Here is a 7,114-nt window from a genome sequence, read left to right as displayed (position 1 = left end):
GCTTGTCTTTTATTTTTCAAAGAAATTCCTTAATAGCTAAAGGAGAATCCCGGATCGAAAATAAATTGAGAATCTTTCAATTAAGGTTTTTAATTTTATATTTGGAAATCAAAAATTAGTAATGTGCATTTACTAGTTGGAGATTTTCTAAGAGATTTCGGTCAATATTTGGACAAAGCATTTCTAGAAATTATGGAAACCGAATTTGGAAATATATTTCATATCTTGAGAATATTTTTGGTTTTGGAAATTCCTTGGTGTCCAAACTTCCTTGGTCTATAAATATCAAAGTTAGCATTTCGAGCAAACTAATCCTCAAAGCCAGCAAAACTACCTAGTTGTGTTGTTACTGGTGGAGCCGCCTATTCGGAGAGGAAAGTAACCTAATTAGGCGAAATCTCTTACGGCCGCTAGGTTTAAAGACTTCTTTGGGATTGAGAAGCTCTATTAGTACCGTTGGTGGGAAACTAGATAATTGCAGTTTATCTTTTGTTTTCGATTGATTTGATTGACTAGCGGTTGTTGAACTTTGATTGCACCTAGTTTGTTTATGCTTGAGAATCTTCTCTTCTGATATAAGATTCACTCAAACTAGATCGAAGTTTGACGGGGATCTTTAGACTGTTTGTAGATCTAAAGACGTCTTGTGATAATCCACTATTAACAGACTCCGTTTTGTGTGTAATTGATCACAAGAGATTCAAGTTGACTGTATGCAAGTGTTTATTGAAGATCTAAGAAGATTTGAAGACGAAGAAGATTTCTGATTTGGTTTCATAATTTTTGGTGTGCACAATACTTGTTTCGGGTGAAGAGGATCCAACTATAATCAGTTTATCCTTGTGGTGGATTTGATTGATTAGTTGAGTAGATCGGCATCAATACAATTCTTTCCGATTCAAAGTATTGATTGCAAAATCTTGACAATTACTTTGGTAGTTGTTATTAGATAGATCTAAGAACCTGACAAAGTAGTTTATTGGGATAAACGGAAGAGCCTTTTGTCGAACTCATATCACTTGGTTGAAAAGAGTTGTTACCGAACAGATTTGTTGTTCCTTTATTGTTTGGAATATGAACCAAACGAATTGTTCCAAGTGCGTGACTTACTGCAAGTTGGAGACGCAGGGATACAGACGGAACTAGGTGAACTATAGGTTTAGTTACTTGGTCTCTACTATACGAAGTTGGTTTGATTTTGTATAGTGGCTTAATCCTAAGAGTATTCAGTTATGGACAAGGTCCCGGGTTTTTTCTGCATTTGTTGTTTCCTCGTTAACAAAATCTTGATGTGTCATTTACCTTTATTTTCCGAAATTATAATTATTGTTATTATAATTTAAAGTAAGTCACACAAACGTTAGTTCGTATTTACTTGATAGCAATCCTATTATGTTTGGTTAAGTCCGAACCTTTTATCAAGTAAACATACTTCGTTGTTGTATTGTCTCGATCTTGTATCCATAATCAATCACACAAGTTATCTTGTTGTCGTATTGTCTCGATCTCGTATCCATAGACAATCACACGAAGTGTGAACCGATTAGTTGTATTGTCTCGACTCGGTCTATAGACAATCACTTTCGGAGAAAGGACTTATAGGTGGAAAATAAAAGATCTAACAATCTTTATTTGGTGCGACCCAACCTATAAGGAATGAATTCGAGTTCTCATGAATCGACTTCAATTAACGTACCTCCAAGATTTGACGGAACAAACTATCTATGGTGGAAATATGATATGAGATATTTTCTTCAATCACGAGACTTTAATACATGGCTATTAGTCGTCGATGGTTATATTCGTCCAAAGATAGAAAATTCGGAAACTGTGTTTAAACGCTTAGTAGATTTTTCAAACTAAGAAAGGGATCTTGCAAAGCAGAATTCAGATGGTTTGAACGCTACAATACATGCTGTAAGTCAAGATTTACAACATCATGTATCAACATGTCAAACTTCGAAAGAAGCTTGGGATAATCTTCAGATCGTATTCGAAGGAAACACTTCAGACAAAGAAGCTAGACTTTAAACTCTTACGTACGATTGGGAAAATCTTCGAATGGATGACAACGACACCTTTGAAGAGTTTCATCTTAAACTCTCTGAGATTATCAATGCCTCTTTCTCTCTTGGAAAGACTATTTCTGAAAAGGATATAATATGCAAATTTCTTAGACCGTTGCCATCTAGGTACGATTCTAAAAAGCATGCAATCATTGAAGCTAATGATCTTTCTTATCTATCTAGAAGTTCCCTAGTTGGAAAACTGAAGATATTTGATCAGGAGAATCTGTCTAAACAAAAAGACAATCTGGCATACAAAGCCATAAAAAAGGTTCCGACTCAATATTCGGAAAACTCCCAAGATCAGGAAGATCGAACTGCTGAAGATGAAGCTGAACTAAATCATCATTTTTCTCTTATTACTCAACGATTCAAGAAACTGTTGAGACACCGAAAAATAGAATAACCTGTGTCAAAAGGAAAACATGTTCCTTCACATAAACATGAAGACACTTGTGATGATGATGATATTATTCCTCAATGCTACAAGTGCAGAGGTGTTGATAGTGGATTTTCATTTTAAGGCTAAAACTGTGAAAGCCCAAATTATGCGCTAACATCCTGCAAAAGATAAAGCCACTAATAAAATGGTGAATACTTCCTCACTGTAAACTTATAGCATTATCAATTAATGCATGACCATCCTTGTATTTCCTGTACTGCTCCACTCTCATTATTGGTGCGGCATGATGACTGAGTGTTGCTCTCAGCAGAGCAACACGAATCTCCAAGCGTTAATAATGAAGCACATACTAAATACCCGTACAGGATGCAATTCTCAGAGTGTTTTACTAACCCGATCGAGCATCTGGACTGTCTACGACAGTCTTGGAAATAATCACGACCACGCAAGTCGGCCACAAAGGTGCAAAGTCACGCCTGACAAAATAATCACCAAACGCTAGCCCAGAATGGATATACAGACTGGTGTGGAGCAGCTTGGAAAAGTTTGTGCGCACAAGACCGCCTACGGCAATCTCAAATTCATCACGACCGTCCAACTTCACCAGCATGGTTGGACAACGTAGATTATCCCATGACCGGTTAGGCAAAGCCTGTCCTGTACACCGGCGGACCTTCTTCCTACCTGCATGACCGACTCTTCCCTAACCTGACCAGATTGCAATATACGATTGTCCGAAGTTGGGTCAGCGTGAAGAATTGAGGGTCGCAGAAAAGTTTACTAAAAACCTAAAATTGATCACGACCATCCAACTTCACCAGCATGGTTGGATGGCTTAGATTAACCCTGAGATGGTCGGACACATACCACCGCACTCAGCACCGGCCTAATAAGTGCCCCACACAATCGGCCTCTCCAAATGAGGTATATAACACGTATTTTCGGTTATCCAAACTAGCTAACACGCGGCCGGCCAAAAACCCTAATTAGGGTTTGTGTCGCAAATCGATCACGAGCGTCCATTTTCTCCTGCTCGAATGAAGGGTCCAAGAATAGACTAAGAAGGTCCGGTGAGTATCAAAACGATCATTGTGGTCCCATCTATCTCCACACCCTATCGGCCAAGGCATACCATGACTGGTTGCCTCGATTCGCACGCTCAAACTAGGCGTGGTTACATTTCCCAATTGCAAACCAATCTCGACCACTCAACTTCGCCGGACAAATTGAGTGGCTTAGATCGCGTTTCTATGGGACAATAATGTACAGACGTGTACACCAGCCCGCCGTATGCAAGCCTAACTGATCGGCCAAGACCGACCTTGCTTGGTCGTCTCGAAACACACGCCCGAAATAGGCATGACGCGCGGCCTTTGCGACATGAGATTTCTGTCGCAAATCAATCTCAGCCATTCCTCTTTGCCTGACAAATTAAGTGGTCTAGATTGCACCTTCATGAGACAGTGAGGTATAGGCGCCTACGCCAGCATGTCGTCTGCACACATGCCCGATCGGCCCTGCCAAATATGTCTCCCACGCTTGGATTCGACCAAGCTAAAGGTTGGTGTTTGAGCACCTCCTAAACCCTAATACAACGGTCGCATATGTGGGTCGCAATCCATCTTGTCCGTCCAACTTCACCAGCTTGGACGGACAACCTAATACAGGAATTAGGCGACCAGTGAGGCATCACCATAATCAACGATCACCACTCTTCCGCACAAAGTGATCGGCCAAGTCAGGACTTACCTGTACAACCTCCAAACGATCACTCGAAGATGGCTAGACATGCATCTATTTGAAGACGCTTAATCGTGACTTACTCCGTTAAGCCTTAAAACAGCGATGCTTCACACATGTTGATTATATTCAATGCATTACCTGCATAGAATACACACGATATTTCAAAATATCGACTTCCTAAATAACTTAGTTATTTAATCTAGCATCACATGCTACCTTTTGTGGGTCCCACGATCCACACACTCGAGACATTAATCATGTCACAAACTGGGGGATACATACTGGGGTATTGGTCTGGCGGTTTACAGCGTGCAGCGCACAACGCGCCATCACAAGAATGTGTCAGGATGACATGGACGATTAGTGATGATGGGAGAAGTGGGCAAGACTAATCGTGTGACACTAACATACGCAACTGCACTACTCCATCACTCCACTTTCTCCCCATGAGAGATGTGGGTAAGGCTCAATGACTTGTATAAATAGGTTCTCCACCCTATTTCAAAACTACACAAGACAGAAACCAAGTGTTGATATAACCGTATCCAAATACCACAACTGATAGCTTACATTCTGCAAGCCAGTTCAGCTTTCTGATACAAGTCATACACAACCAACACCATCACAATCTCAACACCTTCTTCGCTTCCCTCCCTAAGATCAACCCCATCTCCTTCACTTTGTGACCGAAGCTAGTCTGGAACGACCATTTCTTGGTTTAGGCCAGAGTTGTATAGATTGATTTCTCCAATCACAAGCACTCTCGTGCAGTGCATTTGTTTAGGGTTTAGATTCATTTCTCATCGACACACCCCAAATTACCAAAACCAGCAGAAATAGTTTTCACCCATAAACAATTGGCGACCACAGTGGGAGGTTAATCTATCGGTTGTAAAGTCAATTTCTTCAATACCATTCGATCAGTTTCAAGATGGTTGGTCTTAGGACCGCCTCAACGGCCTCAAATCCTGGTGATTCCTCCAACAGAGATACCCCTCCTCCCAACGGAATACATGATGGTATAATCAGGAGACTTCCAACATTGAGTGAACTAGCACGGGTACAAGAGATTCATACGAAGAACATGGAGCTAATCAAGGAAGCGATAAATGGCATACTTGATCTCCTCGTCAAGATCACATCAGAGATGAGCATTTCGGAGACTTCTACACCGGGGACTGGTCCCTCTCAAATCAACAGCTTTACTACGAACCAGAGACCAGTGGATCAGGAAGTGGCATCTCTAGTGGAAAGTTTCTGTGAACTTTTACACCTCTCAAAGAATCAGCGGCCGGAGACGTTTGCTGCAATTAACCAGATAGCCTTGGACATACGCCTGGCTCCTTCACGTCCAGAAGTCCTAAACGCATCAGAAACATCTGTAAATAATGTCACATTTACAGAGGACGACATGATGGCGGAGGAAGGTCACAACCAGGCCCTGCATGTTACCGCACACATCAAGAGTTCAGAGCTCAGAAGGCCCTCATCGACACAGGAGCATCTTCGAATGTAATTACTCTCAAGACTCTCAGGGCAGCCAAGGTTCGCCCATGAAAGATCGTACGTCAGCCTACCAAAATGTCAGACTTTGAAGGAAACCAGAATAGCACATACGGGTATGTCAATCTGAATTTATCAGTAGGGCATGTTCGGTCAAAAGTGAAATTCGAAGTCATAGAGAAGGAGCCGGACTATCATATGATACTAGGGAGACCGTGGCTTCATGACAATAGGGTCGTCCCTTCAACATATCACCAGTGCCTTAAGACCATGCTGAATAAGGAAGTCATCTGTATTCCTGCATCATTGTCTCCTTCCGCACCAATATGCGGAGTGGAACTGTTCGAGCCAAAGGAAACTCCGCGGGGAGGATCAGACAAAATCCTGTGCACCCCACTACCCATGTGGACTTCAATTCAGGAAGAGGACCGACTTGCATCACTAAGGGATAATCCCCACGACGCACCTTTGCTGACCAGATACTCTTCTTCATCCGATGAAGCCGCAACTCACGTCCACACCAAGAGGGGACGAGCTTTCGAGGCAAGCCGTGATCAGAAGGGGAGAACAATATACCGACGCCGTTGTTAGCAATAAGCAGGGGAGACTGTTACCCAGTATCTCCTCCCAGATGAATGCTTCAAGAACGACGAGCCACAAGAGGAGGTATTGGACGCTCCGCGACAGCTACAAGATGGCACCAACTCCACAAATGACGAGCTCGAGACTGTTAACATCGGGAATGAAGAATCTCCCAGGCCTGTCTCTATCAGTTTGAATTTGTCCACAGACAAACGCGCGAGTCTTGTCCAACTTCTGAAGGAGTATCAAGATGTATTTTCCTGGACATATGAGGAAATGACTGGTCTGGATGAAAAATTGGTCACCCATCATCTTCATGTCATACCTGGATCCAAGCCGATCAAACAGTCTCCGAGGCAATTCAGACACAAAGTGGAAGAGCAAATTAAAAACGAAATTCAGAAGTTGCTAGCTGCCGGCTTCATCAAACCTATTCATCATCCGACCTGGTTAGATAACGTAGTTCCATTAAATAAGAAAATTTGACAGATGCGGTGCTGCGTAGATTTCAGAGACTTGAACAAGTGCTGCCCCAAGGACGATTTTCCTCTTCCCAACATCGACATGTTAGTGGACGCCACTAGTGGACACGACATGTTATCCTTCATGGATGGTTACAGCGGCTACAATCAGATAAGGATGTATGAAAACGATGCAAGTAAGACAGCCTTTCGAACCCCCCTTGAAAATTTCTACTATACTGTTATGCCATTCGGTTTAAAGAACGCCGGTGCAACATATCAACGTGCTATGACGGCAATCTTCCACGGCATGATGCATAAACAAGTAGAAGGCTACGTAGATGATATTGTGGTCA

This window comes from Papaver somniferum, chromosome 9 (genome assembly GCF_003573695.1).
Source record: "Papaver somniferum cultivar HN1 chromosome 9, ASM357369v1, whole genome shotgun sequence".
Taxonomy (NCBI): domain Eukaryota; kingdom Viridiplantae; phylum Streptophyta; class Magnoliopsida; order Ranunculales; family Papaveraceae; genus Papaver; species Papaver somniferum.
The sequence above is the reverse complement of the archived record's forward strand: the minus strand, read 5'-3'. Positions refer to the sequence as shown.